The 16856-nt window shown below is 43.8% G+C and overlaps 1 long non-coding RNA gene across 1 annotated transcript in view; it reads right to left on the bottom strand.

The window, feature by feature from the left end:
- Positions 1-16856, bottom strand: part of LOC147688684 (uncharacterized) — a 278892-nt gene that overhangs the window by 130638 nt on the left and 131398 nt on the right. The window contains exons 2-3 of the long non-coding RNA XR_015300540.1: positions 11979-12025; positions 6846-6957 (exon numbers count right to left, since the gene is read on the bottom strand). This is a non-coding gene — a long non-coding RNA (uncharacterized LOC147688684). The remainder of the gene's footprint in view (positions 1-6845; positions 6958-11978; positions 12026-16856) is intronic.

The raw sequence follows: 16856 nt of genomic DNA, 5'->3' as shown, positions 1-16856 counted from the left end.
GAAAGGGGGCAGCCTTGCCTGGTGCCACGTTTAACTGCAACTGAACCCACCGAAACAGAGTTAATGATTATATTGGCTTTAGCACCAGAATATAAATTTCGGATTAAACTAATGATTTGTGAGGGAATTCCAAAGTGCTCTAAAATAGTGAAAAGGGTTGTCCAAACTACCAAATCAAAAGCTTTTTCTGCATCTAAAAATAAAACTAATGCCGGAATGCTCTTTGTCTGAAAAAAATCTAAAGCCTCCACCAAAAAACGTGTGTTAGTACCTAATTGACGACCAGCAATAAAACCATTCTGATCGGGATGAATAAGACCGGCCGCAATAGTGATGAAACAAATTGATAATAATTTGGTAGTGATTTTATAATCTGTGTTCAGAAGTGTGATAGATCTGTATGAGTTAGGGTCTTTCGAATTTTTACCCTTCTTCAGAAAGCTCACAACAGTGCCTTCATGGAAAGAGTCTGAAGCTTGCCCCCCTGCCATCATAGAGTTCAATATTTGTAGTAACAAATCAGAAAAAGCAGAAAAAAAACCTTAAAGGATTCAGCAGGAAACCCATCCGGGCCACATGCTTTACCGATCGGTAACTCCTTGACCACCAATTCTAATTCTGCTTTAGAAAGTACACTCGTCATAATATTTTGATCTACCTGTGGAAGTTGGGGCATATCGTACCTTTCCAAGAAATTAGAGAGCTTTAGGGGATCTATATCTTGCTGTTGACTATAAATCTGTTGGTAATTCGTAAACATAATCGAGCCTATTGCTGCCGACTGTGATACCTCCCTATCTGTATTTGGACATTTTAAAGACCGGATCTGATTTGCAGCAGCTTGCTCTTTCACCTGCAGGAAACCCATCCGGGCCACATGCTTTACCGATCGGTAACTCCTTGACCACCAATTCTAATTCTGCTTTAGAAAGTACACTCGTCATAATATTTTGATCTACCTGTGGAAGTTGGGGCATATCGTACCTTTCCAAGAAATTAGAGAGCTTTAGGGGATCTATATCTTGCTGTTGACTATAAATCTGTTGGTAATGCGTAAACATAATCGAGCCTATTGCTGCCGACTGTGATACCTCCCTATCTGTATTTGGACATTTTAAAGACCGGATCTGATTTGCAGCAGCTTGCTCTTTCACCTGCCAGGCTAAAAGTTTACCAGTAAAGTTACTTTCCTCGTAGATTTTTTGTGAATGTCTACGAAAGGCTTCTTCGCTTTGTATCAAGTAGTTTGAACTAAGTTCACATTTTGCTTCATTTAATTGACTTTGGACCTGATTTGACGGATTAGATAGACGTTGCTGAGTTAGAGTCTGAATTTTCTGTTGCAGTAAGTTTCTAGATTCCCTAATAACGGATCACTCAGCTGCGTCCTTGCTGATCACAATTCCATGAATGAATGCTTTCAAGGAGTCCCATATAATATGCAGCGGGCCATGCCAGAATTACGAGGAATAAAAGAATGTATCTCTGATTTAAGTAAGGTAACCCAATCCGTGTCTAAGAGGTGGGCCTTATTGAATACCCATCTCTTAGGGACTCTAGTATCTTCACCTAACGCAAACACACTAACTAGCATCGCATGATCGGAAAAACTATCATCGCAAATTTTCTGATAGGAAAATGCTATTTGTCTGGAGGCCAGAAAAAAATCAATGCGAGAGGATGATTTGAACCTACCCGACCAACAGGTAAAATATTTTTTTTGTGGATTTTGTAGTCGCCATGGGTCGCATAAATCCAGAGTGGTCATGTTGTTAATGATGGACCTTTGAGCTGTTTTCTGGAGACCGTGGTGGAGTCTAACTTTGTATCCATAAGAATATTAAAATCCCCCCCAATAATGATATCCCCTCTCACCATAAATAATGATTGAAACAAATCTTCATAATCCTGAGGATTATCATCCACTGGGGCATAGAAACAAACAAATGTAATTGGTCTCTGTCTATTCTTGACTAAGCAAGTCACCCAACACCATCGACCTATCCCGCCTCCATCTGACTGAATCATTTCTGCATCTAAATTCCGATTAGGAAAGAGAGCGACTCCTTTCTGTGATGCTGTAGAGGATGAGAACCCCCGAAAAGAGGCCCACATCTTAAACATACAAATATCATTCCATTTTACCAGTGGGATATGGGTCTCTTGCAACATTATTACTGATGGATTCTCTGTTTTAATCCATGACTCAATAGCTCGCATTTTATTCCTATTATTTAAACCGTTAACATTGAAAGAGATTATTTTAAACTCTGCACTAGATTTTCGGAATTACCCAGAATTTGCAATAGTGACTCCTAAACAATTTCTGCCCAAATATCCTTCCTCCACACACTGGAAAGTAAAGAAAAAGACCTTCTAGAAACATAAGCATACAGAACTTCAACAATTTTTTCTTTTTCACCCCCCACACCCGTGCCCCCCCACCCTCTTGAACACAGCCCCGTGGTCCTGCTCTACTCCTACTGCTCCTTCCCACACTGACCACATGGCGCTAACCCCAAACCTTGAGGGGCCTTGTTGTAGCACCCCTTAACCCACCTGAATCCCCCTGTCCCAACCACCCCCCCCTCCTCATATTAATCCAGAAACGTCAGCAAGCCAGTAATAAGTCAATAAACAGAGCAGGGAAACATAAGAGAGAGTCACGGCCCTCCAACCAAGCTAATCGTCTGTGTTCCGGTGAAGTAGTTCCTGTGCTTCGTCCACATCCGTCAACATATAGAATTTGCCCTTCACCAGCATTTTGAGTTTCGATTGTTGGGCAATCATGGCTTGGGCCCCTTTGTCCTTAAATAAATGAAGAAGTTTGACAAATTCCTTCCGCCTCCTAGCTGCCGCCGCCGACATATCTAAGAAAATCCAACATTTGGTAGTAGGATTAGCGGCAAATTGCTTTGTTTAAACGTTTTGGAGAGAATTGTCTCTTTCACGCTCACATCCGAGAAATTCACCAGGATCGTCCGCGGGAGTGAGGAGTTAGGAATGGCTGGCCTGGAACTCTATGAGCACGAGTTATCGCAAGGTCCCCTTTAAACTCAGGAATAACCTCATGAAGAAGGAAGGACGTCACTCATTGCACCATATCGGAACCTTCAATTTTTTCCAGCACTCCCACTATTCTGAGATTTGACCTTCTATTATAGTTTTCCAAATCATCAAGTTTAGATTCAAGTTCTTTTGAGGTTTTGGGCATGGTTTCAACCTTTTTCTTAACTTCAGTCATATGGTCTTCCAAACCAGAAGCTCTAGCCTCTGCTTCTTGGAGACGGGCAGGGAATGAGGAGATTGTATCTTCAATCTTATCCAAACCTTGATTAATGATGGCCAACTGTGCCTTCTAAAACTGCTTGATTTCCCTCACTTCCTCCAAGATCAGGTTTAACATGTCTTTGACCGATATCTGAAAATCACCAGGCAGTTCAGTGTCTAACCCCAAAATCGGGCTATGCGAGATCATGGCCTCCGGTGATATACACACCGATTGGTTTGCCATAGGAACAATTGAAATATCAGCTCCTTTGTCTCCTTTGTCCTCGGACAGTGAGCGTCTCTCTTTGGAGGGCCCAGTATTAGAAGCATTGGTTGATTTAGTGACGACTGTATCCGCTGTATCCACCAAACCCAGCCCATGGTCTGAGTGCGTTAGGGAGGTCGTGTTCATTAGCGCAGTTACAGCTGAAGAATCTGGACGAGGATTGGGAATCAAACTGATAGTTGGTAGATCAGTGCTATTAAGCCCTGACGTGACTGATTTTTTCTTCAATAAAGGAAACTGTTTAGTGATTTTGAGAGCCGCTGGAGAGTTGAGTTCTTTAGAAGCCTGTAGACCATTTTGTATAGCTTTCTGAAGCACCCCCAGCTTATCCACAGCAGCCCCCGGCAACCTTTGCACAGAATTATCGGGCAAAATAGATTTAAAGAGCATGGTGGATGCACCATCAAGAGACTCCTCCTCCCCCTCCACAGAACTGTCCGAAACATCTCCGGAAAACTCTGCCTTATCTGCTTCAATCCCAGCCCGCTTAGCTGCTTCAGCCTGTTCTTTGACTTGCTGGTGGCGTATTCATGCTTTGAAGCATGCTGTTAAAAGTTTCCCCATCCTTATAACAACTTCACCTTTTATTTCACCTATATGTGCCGGGTTTGGAGAGACAACCGCTGGCCCAGTAGCAGGTTCTTTACAAGAGTTCAGATTCAAATTCTCCTCTGGTATCACAGCCAATTAGCCCAGTAAAGTGAGCCAGATAAACTAGGTCAGCCAGGTAAGTTGTCTTAAGATACATACAATGCATACGATGCTTCCACAGCCGTCAGTCCCAGTGTCCCAATGTCTTAGCTAACTCGTACAGTTCAGGAGCATCTCTTTTCTTAGCCCTGGCGTCTGTTGGTACAACACTAGGATTCCTTGGCAGAAATCATCTAAAAAGGCTCCTTGCTTTTTCTGGATGTGTCCATGGTTGAAGTTCCAGGTTGTTTTTCTGCATCTCAACTGGCAGTAGAGGATGACTCCACCATCAAAATATCCTGTATACATTGCATAGCCACTTTCCTTTGGTCTTTCCCGAGATTCTCAAATTTCGTAGAAAAGTTAGCATTGTTCCTTCACTGTAGTACTTTAACAAATGTCCATTTCTTAAATTCCACTTCTTCCTCACATTTTTCAATTTGTTTGCTCCTTCCTCCTCAAAGGTTTTCACCACCTGTCATCCTCTTTGTTCTGCTCTTGATATAATCCCCATGTCACTTAAATTCAACACTGCATATTTAATTAGTATTTCCATCATGCTATGTCATATTTTGTAAACGGAGGCTGACCATTCTTCTAATGAACCTTCTTTCCCTAAGATTGATGTAACCTAACACATGTTCAAGAGGTGCCTGATAACAGGTCTGCCTTAGTGTGCAATTTTGCCATTGACAGAGAGCCCAATATATATATGAATAGGCAGCTGAGAGAAAAAATATTTACCACTTGAAATCAAGATCATTTTTTTTGCTTAATACCAAATATCCTGCAGGCTTTAATATGGTAAGGAGCTACCTATACATTTTGGCTAAATGCAGCAATATGCAGGATTGACTATCCTCTCCTGTTATTTAGATGGATAAGTCATTTTTTAGTAACTGTTTTATGGCTGTAGTAAGTTATAGTTTGTCCATTAAATTAGGCAATATCCGTTTCAAGAAGAATGTGTGTTTATTACTGCCTCTGTGTGTTAATTTGCCCACTGTAGATCGGTTTTTAAGGGCTGTGGGTTTGTTTGTGGGGAAGCAATAATTAAAATCATCTCAACATTATTGATTATGATATTTTAGATTTAGTTCACTGGAGCGCGATGTTACGCTTTAGGAGTCAGGTAGCCCTTCTTAAGTGTTATCGTAAACTTCATATGAAGGCATATTAACAGCGCGTACTATATTATATGACACATATCTGAAAGTAGATATGCGGACCATAAATATGTCTTCCAGTAAGCATATCTTCTATTTTTCGATTCCATCCTGTGAGACATTTATAAACCACACAGCTTTTAGGCATGTGGTTTTAAAATGTCATAAGAACCCCCAGATGACAAATCAGAGCCGCACTTTTCAGTTTCTACCATTTAGAAATGTCTGTTTTACATTACTATATCCCTCGGGCTGTGCTGGAGTTCCACATCATGGTGTATGTACATATGCATGTATGTTGTGTTATTTCTAAAGCATGAACATATCTGTCTAGCACAGGGGCGGTGGGTGACATTTTAAAGTTGTGGGGCGCAAAGTGATTTGCATACAGCATCGTAGCGAGCGAGCGTAGCGAGCGAGCCTGAACCCCAAAAGGGGGGTTTCGGGGGATAACCCCCCCCAAGAAAATTTTGAAAAAAAGAAGAAAAATCGTGCATTTTCAAGCACATTTGAGAAGCCAGGAAGGTTAATAAAGCAATTGTGAAAGTGCAGTTATTACATTAATAGATGGCATAACATAGGTAGCTGCTTATTCAGTATAACCACAGAGCTTCATACATTCCGTCCTATTACAGACTCCGATATTGGCATTAAAAGTACCCTCCAGCTTATCAGCTTCAGCAAGGTTTCCAATAGCATAGCACCCCTTTGCTACACACAGATTACAGGTTCAGCCACATGATGAAAATAGCAACTCATTCAGTGTGATAATTAAGGGAGCAGAGCGCTTGGAAAACATATTTAGTGATGGGCTGAGCAAAACACAACAAACAAATTGACTTCTTTCATCTCCTTTATTTCAAAGCATTTACAGGGCTCAGGTGTTTTAAACCTTGTGAAAACAACAAGCTAATTTGGTGAAAGCATACTTAGAAATCTGTATTTATGTATTGTAATTGTAGACTGGACCAAAAAACGAGTGAAGGGGCTCCACCAAAGCACCTCTCCCTTAATTATTTACACATAAATCACATGCGGTCTGACAAGTCTGCCAAAAATGCAGCAGATGAGCTGGGGCGTTTATTCCTGGCTTGGTTGCTGGGGCGTTTACTCCTGTCTGGGTAATGCTGCAGAGCTGCAAACTAAGGCGCTACCAGGTAACCAAGACTCAAGTACCACCACAGCATCAATCTGTGCAACCATTCAACAACAACTGGTTCAAATATGTTCTCTCAATGTTTCAAGCTATATTACAAATGTCACCAAAAGATGTTAATATTTCACTTCTGTTCTTGGATTTTGGTCACAATAAAATACACTGAACATAATCTTCACAAAAGTTATTTACAAAAGTTTAAGCTATTGCTATTATAAATTACAATAACTTTTATTAACGTATTAATTATAAAAAAAATAAAAGCCATTGCTCTTACCTGCACAGGCCGCAGCTGTCTAGACCTCGGAAGAAAAGTGCTGATGAGGATTGATAATGAGAGCAAGTTGGGCAAATGCATTTTGACGCTGTCACGACTGAACAATCAGGTACTAGGTAGGACAAGACAAAAAAACTGTTGCAAAAACCTAAACAATGGGCTAGTAACAATACCATCAAAATACAACGCTCCGAATAAGTTAGCAATGGGAGCATTTTCTTGAGAGAAATTGATACACAAAAGACTTTTGAAATGACCTGGACTTGTGCTGACATCAAAAAACTATTAATCAGTTGAATACCCAGAGGACGTCAACCTAATATATTGGACCAGGTGGTTGTCCAAACTTGTGATTGAGCCTTACAGATTCGGATTGCCGCTTAACAGTCATTGATCTAGAGATAGTTTGCCTGCATCCAGGAATGGATGGCTGGCAGGGAACTTTACTGGGACAGGGTACTGTCAAACCACCCCATCAATACAAAAGAAAATCTGGGTGTCAACCACAGATATAATGAAGCAGAGACAAAAGTGATTTATCAGTTAATAGTAAATCAGGAAAAACAGCTGACACTAGCATTGAATATAGCAGTGCTTAAGGAGGCGATATGAGGACCTCAGAAAGAAAAGGTAAATTGAGTGTGAAAAGAAAGGGAGAAGCACTACCTCATTGCGTAATTAGTCAAAAAACAACTAAACCAATGGAAAAATGTTCTCCCTACCACCAAAGTTGCCAAAAAGTTGACCAAGACGGCATGTTCAATTTTGTCCAATGCTGCCAAGAGATCCAATGACGTGAGAGCCCTGACACTACTGCCATCAAAACACTGATATAACTCATCCACGAGAGCAAGGAAAATCCACTTGATAGATTGAGTGAGTATCAAAGAATGAATGACAGTAGAAGAAAGAAATAAAGGGAACAGGGTAGGCATGGTGAAACATTATAGGCGGCCATGTCAGACTGCTCACCACAAATATGTGAATCGCCTGTACACTCTACAACTTTTTTCCTGTTTGCCTCCAATATTTACAGAATGTAATTCCTTCCAGGTAAGAGGTGCTAGGTCGCTCAGCAAGTCTTAAATAACTGTTCCAGCTACCTAAGGAGACGAGGGGCAGATGCCCTGAACATAGCTTGCACCATTATTGGTAAAGACAGTTTACCCCTATTTTAGGATTGTATTTTCATCCCACATTCTCATACCTGCTAACTGGTTCAATGCTATCTAGTGCACACCGAACATAACTTTGTATTCTGCTAATTGCAGGTATTATTTCTCCAGACATTAATGTCCTAGCAGAGAAATTATATTGACCCCAAAAAATCAAAAGTGACATAAAATGTTGTGTGTGACTTTGGACCACTTTCCAGCTATGACTAAACTCAGCAAGGAGGCATGCCTTAGTCACAATCAAATACCAGCCCCTAATCTGAAAAAAACCAACAAAAAAAACCCAGAATGCAGGGCAAGTGCTGCCCCGATAAGGGGGGAGGGGGGTAGAGAAGGGTCTAGTCATTGCAGCCATATTAATGCAGGTGTCAGTACACATGCCATTCCTGCAGGAGGCCGCCATGGATAGTGGGATGACCTTTACAACCGCTGCAGTACAGCTTGCTGCATTAAAGAGCTGACGAAGTGTAGTGTGGCCCGTCAGCCGCTGCAGTACACGTGCCAGCATCTGAGGGGGTGTCAGGGTGTAGTGTGGCCCTTCAGCCGCTGCAGTACATGTGACAGTAGCAGTCGGGGTGTAGTGTGGCCCTCCAGCCGCCACGTGCCAGCACCAGACGGGGTGTCATTCCGCATATATATTGCAGCAGTGCAACACAAGAAGCTCTTGTGATAAATCACCTTCCCAAATGTAATGCCACTTACGCAGTTATACTAAAATAGCTTGAAAGGCAAAGCTTTTACGGTCACAATTACAAAGGGGTCAGGATGGGACAGGGGCCTCTGTGCAGCAAATCAGGAGGGTTGTAAAAAGTACTACATCCCCACTCAGAGTATTTAACTCCTTCACACACCTTGCTATGCTGAATCAAGGGTAAAAAAGCAAATGCCGAAGCATGTTTTAGCACAGGAGCACCTGGGCCTGCAAACCCTACAGTGCAGAGAGTTCATTTTTAACCGAGCAAAAAAGTCTTATTTAAAAGTCCATATGATAAACCCACCGACTTAAAATGTCGTGGAGCATGGAAATAAGGCAGAGATTAACATCACCTCAACACTGGTATAAACTCCTCTGCACATCAATACAGACAACTAATGAAAAACATGATCGCCAACGTCTTATTCCACATATTCCTGAGAAAAGTCCTGAATCAGGCAAAACTGCATTTTCTGATAGTGGAAACATAGCTACTGTATTAGGAATATTACCTCCGATTTAGGATACAAATGTAAAGGCGTGTCTAAGGAGCAACTCTGGCTTCACATACAGATTCCACCTTTCTTTGACTGAAATGAAGGAAAAACCCCTATGTTCCGTTTGTAATTTGTTAATTTCACCCTTCCGGGGCTTATCGCTCCATATTTCTTAGTACCTCTAGGGCGTAGTCTGAGGACTTCATAATGAGGCTCCCGCGTCAAGCCTTAAAAGAGTTCAGGTAGGTAAAAGCAGCTTCCACCTGCAAAAACTCACCAGTTTTAAATACAGTCTCAGTAGAAGACTAGTTGTGGTTTAAGTGCTCACATAGAATGTCTCCTTTAAAAAATCATTCTGGCACTGCGTTTTCTGCCGAATTTTTTCTGGTTTCTTTAAAATTGATAGAAAAGACACCCTTCCATCATCCAGTCAGTTTAAGTATTATGTGTTTTGAGGAGATCCCCATGCTTTCTGATAGGAAAGTGTTTGTTGGTCGCCTAAAATGTGGGTCTTGTCTTTTCTTAAATGTCCCATACCACCCTCCACGAAATTAGATGCATTACACTGGCCTGTGCATCATGGTAAAAAAAAAGTATTCTTGAGTTGCTGCACATCGCTTTGTTTGGTAACACTGATTGGGCTGGTATGGGGGAAGAGGATCAGCCTGACCGCGAGGCGGGATCTGCCCCATCTTGGTCAGCTATCACTGCATTTATTAGTAGCACCGTACCCCTCTCCATTGTCACTACCTTATTTACCCCTCATGGCCAGGCTTGCTGTATAGTGTGCTAAAGTGGGAGATACAAGTCCCAAAACGCAGCAAGAAATTTTCCGGAAAAATCCAGGAATTGAGGTGTCACACATGATATGGGACCATTCGGCTCTGCATCCCTCAAACCTGCAAACGAATCCTTCTCGAGCAGTGGCAGTGAATTCAAAATGATTGCACTACCTTACAAAACATTTTGGGTTGTCTGCTTGCATAAATACACACCGCGCTCCTTAATCATGCAAAGAAAAGCAGAGATTTATTACCAAACCCATGATCAAAAAAGTAAGGACTTGCTGCCGACATTTGTGTGAACTTGCTAAGGGTGAAACCTGTTCAGAGCTGGACAATTTAATTAGTGAACTAAGAGGCAAGGCAGTTCCGGTGTAGATTTTTATTGCACAGGGAGCAACATTATAGTCTATTAAACAAATGGTTTTTGAATAGTTCACATCTCTAACAGACATATTTGAAAGCTCTTACACATGTGTGATAATGAAGAAAAACAAATGATCGACGGAATGCTGAACAATGCAAGCATTCACCCCCAGTCACAACAATCTGGGTTTAATCCATCTTTCTTTTGCCCACTATGCCACCCCAGTTTGGAGCCAGCCATATGCAAGTCAGTCTTGACCATGTGCCTCATGGGAACACTCCAGCCTGAACTGCCAAGCCAGGTCCTCCGTGGACCAGAAACCAGCATCCTGGGATCGGTTTCCGGGAATTTGTTCCTTTTACAAATGCCTAGGCATGCACCTGAAAATTCCCCCAAGGGTAGCAAGGCCCAGGTACATATGTAGCACGTGGAGCACTTGGAGCCACCACTACACCAGCCACGTACACTCAGGTGCGGCTCCTCCTTAATGGCAGAGGACCGTCACCCAACAGCCCAGCGCCAGCAGATGATAGATAAATTGATAATAACACACTGTTATCATTCTATGTATGATGTCTTAGCAGCGCAATGAGAATTGTCCAGAGCAGGCCGGGAATGGCAGGGTAGAGGAGTAGTGCACAATTATAAGTGCAGGTCCATTAGCTGGCAGTCTTTTGCCGGCCAAACAGACATGCGCACTTATGTTTCTCCAAACCTGCCTTGTTGCACAACCGGGTTGGAGAAATGCCACAAGCTCCAATGCACTGTCTGAGCAGAAAACAAGGGCTCTCAAACCAGTCCTGGCACTGCTCTCGTAACCTGAGCATCGTCTGGATTGGGTGGGGAGCCTGCACATTGAGGGCTCATCCCCTTCTGGCCTGATGAGAGGAGCAGCGAGGTGACCGGCTGGCAGAGACCACGACGCCGTACCACTTTAGATAGGTGGCCGCCGCCACGACCTACCCAGCTTGTCTGTAATCTCTTCACAGTGAAGCGGTACAATACGTAATGGTGATGAAAACCATACATTCAGGATTAACTCCATAGAATGTAACACTCTCCATAGTGGCCGAGTCGACCTAGATATGGCAGTTGTGGCAAAGTACTGTGTTCTGGCAAGTTGAGCCATCAATCCGAGGTTTGGGACTGCTTCATGACAGAGAGGTCATCCTGACTCTGAGTCAAGTAGCAGCGGTTAGGCCAGCCGAGGTCGAGAGAGCGGCAGTGGGCCGCGGGCCCTTGCTGTTGAATGAGCACCAGCCTGCCCTTAGCTAACACCACACTGGCAGCCCACTACATAAATCAGGAGAACGGGCGTTCTCTAACATTACTTATAAAGCATGGAACGTCCTCCCACTCCACACCATAGCCCCCTCCACTCTTCTTGAATTCTGCAAGAAGATGCAGACCTGGCTTTTCATTTGATCAACTAATAGCACGAGCTAGGCACCCACAACAGGCATAGCGCTTTTTTGGTACTTTTTTATGTTGCTTTTGCCCTGTAGTTGTTGCTTGCCTTGTCATTGTTGCTTGCCCCTTCGTTGTGGGTTCTTTTGTTGTTTCGGGCCCTTTACCCTGCCCCCTTTCTGTTGTATATCGTGCCCCGTCGTCCACTCACGTTGTGTTGCTTGCTCCTCCCGCCAGAATGAAAGTGATATTCCATATCTAAAAGGATAAATGTACCATGTGACTACAGGCGTCATAGTATTGACGGATTTGTACAATAGTTCAAATGAAGGTGAAATGTACAGACAGTCGTGAATTAGTATAGGTTTTCATTTAGCTGCACAGTAGTAGTTTCACTTCAATTTAAGTCATGTGTTATGTAAAGTTTAAAAAGCTAACATGCAGCACTTGTGCGCATATATCAAGCAGCAGGTTTCTTAATTTTTTTTAAAGTGTAAATTTGAGCATACTTTCATAACGTAAGCCTGGCACATCAACAGGCTGGCAGCTAAACGTGGTGGCACGCAGCTCTGGTGCGCAGGCTCATGCACGCTATTCTCAGACTACAAAGAGGGCTTCAAATCTTAATAACGCTGTTACATAACATACGCGGAGAGAGAAGTCTCGATTCCATTAGAGAATGAACGTGCAGAAGATGCCTCGTCTTGGATGCAGCTGCAGGGAGTGGTGCTTCTGCAGCTGGGCGAGCTTGCACGCGTCACATTGACGATGACACTGACAGACACCTTTATGTTCTTAAATAAGCTAGTGTGTGTCCCTTTGCAGTGTTTGATCCCCATGGATTTAGTAAAATAATACATCGTGATACCGTTATACCGTTCCTCGGGTGCAGGTCATATCTTAGCATAAAGTGTATTTTCTAATGTACAAGTAATATTTGGCATTATTGCACTCCCCCATGTCCCAGACCATTAAGAAATGTAATTGATATAGACAATGTTGAGACCCCCGCGTTCAGCTGGGTCGCTTTGTCTGTCATGGTGTTTACGAAATCTATGTCCAGGAATGTGTTCTATGTCCAGGAATGTATGAACTTCTACCATGGAAATGTATTTGCCTTAAATGTGTAGAAAAGGGGTTCTAGCGGTATGTCCAAGACTGGGGTTCTTATCCCGACTTCAACACGTGACCACCATACGTGTGATTCTGGGCACATCACTTGGGTTTCTTAAGGCTCAGACGTACACAAATGTGTCATGCAGATTTTTAAAACATCACTTAATTAACATGATTCGTAATCATCCCCCAAAACAGGGGTTTAAGGGAGATGAAAACGGTGGTGGTTTCTAAAAGGGGTGTGGCATACTTAGAAATTCCTTTCCAATAGGCATGACCTAATAATGGCGTGGCTTAAAACATGTAAACGAACATCTTGCGCACCACACAGTGTGACACGTGGACACTATTTGGGTGCCAGCAGAGATATTTCACAACCTTATGACTAAAATAAGGCAAACCTATTGTCTTTGTTAAAGTTTGTTATCTGATGCATATGAATGAGCAAAACTATGATATTCTTGTGGACAAATGCAATTCATTCACCTGCTGCACAGTGTAATAGAGTGCACCTTAAATTGGGCAAATTAATCTCTTGTCTGCCTTACCGGAGGAGAGTGTCCCCAAGGTCGCTGAATTCAGTGTGATGTCCTTACACGCAGCGTCATGTGTATTCAGTCACGGCTCTCCTTGTTCAATGGGAGAAAGTTCCTAAACAGGCCCAATCAGCTAGTGAGGCAGCTGGTGATTGCCAACCAGGCTGGATCAGGATCTGACGTCACGCGCGGCATCCAATAATGGATTGCCCTGCGGTGACCGGCCAATCCTGGCGCCTAGGGGGGCTCATGTATGCTCGCCCTGTGTCGCCTTTGAGAAGCCGGGGGCTGCGACCAGCTAAAACAAACACCCTCTTATGGGAGAACACTAATGCGCATGCGCAGGCAAGTTTCTGCCCTGCAAGTCACTGCGCGCTATATACCTTGGCTGTCTGTCTGCTGCTGCAGCTGAGTGCGTCACGTGGTCGTGGACTGTCACTCAAGCTGCGCAGCAGTCCAGACCAGCCCCCCTGCACTCCCCACTCCTGATTAACTCGGGTGATTCCCGGCGGCGCTCGGTCAAACTTTTTAAAGAAACAGTGACAGTCACACCAGTTTATTTTATTGCAGCAGCGCGTCCATGGGGCTTGTGGGGCTACGCCCCTACGCCCCAATGGACGCACCGCTGCTGGTCTAGCAACAGTGTACTGTAAAGGGGCAAATCCAAGTGGGGATTTGTTTGGGAAAGGGAAAGAGAGAAAAGGTAACACTAACGAAAAGGGTGAGAAGTCATCTTGTCTGATTTAATGTTCTTTGAATAGGTGAGGTTTCAGTTTCTTCCTGAGTTGTAAGAGGGGTGATACTGTTCTGATGTTGGAGGAGATGTTATTCCAGTTCCGGGGGATGTATTGGGTGTCAGGGAGAGGTAGTACCTCTAACAGTGGAGCAGGCATACATCTTGGAGTAGATTGCCTGCTTGTGTTCCCACCTGACACTCCGTTCTCACCTGTGGCGCCAAATAGTTGTTAGCATTCGACAACGGCCACACTCTGTAAACCACCTTGACTGTCGGGCTAAACCAGGTGAAGGTAGCTGGCGGGTCTGATACCCTCAGTGACTTAGGGCCTGTCTACACATTCATGCAACCATTATAATCAATGGGGTGGCCAGGTATACGTCAGAGGACCTGGGTATCGATCGGTAAAAAAAACAGTGGTCCTAGACAACTCCTATTTAAACATATCACTTTATACCAATAGATGCATATAAAGACATTCAAAAGGCACACATAAAAAGGGAAAAAGGCTATGGGCTGCGTTGAGACGTCTGGGCATGTGTCAAAAGGATTCAAATCTTAAACATGATAATTCTCTCAGCGCGCCCTGCATGTCGCGTCCATTGGCTTCTCTGTAAACATCCATCACGTTTAAGATTTCTAGTCCTTTTGATGCATGCCTAGACACCTTAACACAGCCTTTCTACGAGGCAGTGTTAAACTTAACGATGAATTGACGAGAATATGAAAACCCTTATTAAACCATGAAGCTTGCTCCTGGTTGCCCACCGCACTGAGCGTTTTGATACCCCCTGTCCCCGTCCTGATGAAGACCCACAGCAGAGGATCTTACTAACCCTTTTGTCTTAGGGTCCAAATGTCGACTAACCCCTGAATAGGCCTACACCCTACCTTGATCCCACATACCGGGATCACAGATGTGGCTACACTGTGACAGATAAACAAAAATTACTGCTGTATAAAATGTACTGTATTTAATATATAGGAGTAGGCCTGAAATTCTTGAAGGGAGACCATTTTCTGTCAAGTTTATCACTGGATCCCTTATACATTATTTCATTTGAATTATCCTCCTGTGAAATCCATTCCTCTCTTTCTATTTTCTTCACTAGAGCACAATTTTCTCACACCCTATTCTTTTTCTTGATGATAACCGTCAAGTACGTGTACAACTGTGTATCATGCACTTGAACTTTTGATTTGAAAAAGATTTATTTGCTTTGAAATTTACTATGACTAAATAAATTGAACATATCTTGTCATTTTGAAGTGGCCGATAGCCTATCAGTTCTGTACTCTGGGCCTACTGCCTCGACAACAACGCGCACAACATCAAGGAGCTCTTCAACATCGTTAAAGGACTCTCCAACCCCAGCTCCAACGCCAACAATATTCTGCCGTCGCAAGCCCTTTGCGACTCCCTCACTACCTTCTTCTCGGATGGAATTTCTACTTTAAAAAAAATTCTATTCCTCAACTTTAACAACTGTGTAACCTTTGGTTTTTTTAAGTGAATTCACATGGTTTCTAAAATTCTATTTCCTAATTATAACATTCCTATAACCTTTGTTTTTTAAGTGAATTTCAATGGTCTTTTAACCGGTACTCGGGTTTACGGAGTGGTGGAGGAAGGGTCAGGGCCTCTGACCAGCTCTGAGGAATCCTGCTGTGTCAGACTTACTGGAGGTAAGAGGAGGGCTTCTTGGCCACAAGAACCCTTAGCATCCAAGGGGACTTCATCCTCGAACCAGCAGTGCCCCAGGAGGTTCGTTTAAGTGGAGCAGAACAGGGATGTGGGCTCCGAAAACCTCTCAGCAATTCCACCGTTAGACACTTACTAGAGGAAACAGAAGGACTTGTTGGCCCTCAAGGACCCTCTGCAGCCAAGGGGACCTCATCCCACAACCAGCTGTGTGAAAGGAGAAGTGTTTGCAGCATGGTGGTGAAATGGGGTGGGGCCTCTGGTGACTTGCCAGTTGTTTTTTTTATTAGTGGAGGGCCCTTTCTGGGGCTGTTTTTGGCCAAGTGGACTCATCTCACGAGGCCAGACCTTTTCTCAATGTGGGGGGCTCTTGGCCTCCCCTCCCTTGGCTTATTTCAGACCCTGGGACCCCATTGCTATTGTTTAATATTGCCCCAGGGAGGTTGTGGTTCACTGGGCAGTAGAGGGGGCGCACGCCCGCACCCAATTTAAGAAAAGCCCGGAGGAGGTGGCAGACCCCAGGGTTGCAGGAGGATCTGCGTGGGCCCCCACATCATTTAAAATGAAAGTCCTGGGAAAGTGGTGGCCCACAGGGTTGCTCGGAGAGTCCACACAGCATCCCCCACACTGTGTAAAGAATATGCCATGGGGAGGTGGTGGTCAGTGGGACTGGGAGGCCCAGAGGCCCCCAATTGTAAATAAATGAGCCCTGGGGAGGTTATGGTCCCCGAAGCAACAGGGGAGGCCATACGGGCCTCTCCGCAATTCTTATTAACCAAACTTCGGGGAGGTGGTAGCCCCTGGGGTATCAATGAGCCCCAAGAAAGGGGGTTGTGTGCCCCCTTCTTTTTAAAAGCCCCCAGGACCTGGCCCACCCGGGGATAATTACATACAAAGTGCAGGAGTCTGTGCTTCTTTTAAAAAAAAACATTTGGTGGGATTCGCAGATCCAGCGTAACTCCCAGAGATTTTCTTTTAATGCTTTTTGGGCTTTGAGGG

The sequence above is a fragment of the Lissotriton vulgaris genome, chromosome 10, assembly GCF_964263255.1.
Source record: "Lissotriton vulgaris chromosome 10, aLisVul1.2, whole genome shotgun sequence".
In the NCBI taxonomy this organism is placed as follows: Eukaryota; Metazoa; Chordata; class Amphibia; order Caudata; family Salamandridae; genus Lissotriton; species Lissotriton vulgaris.
Note: the sequence above shows the minus strand (reverse complement) of the source record. Positions and strands in the feature narration are given on the sequence as shown.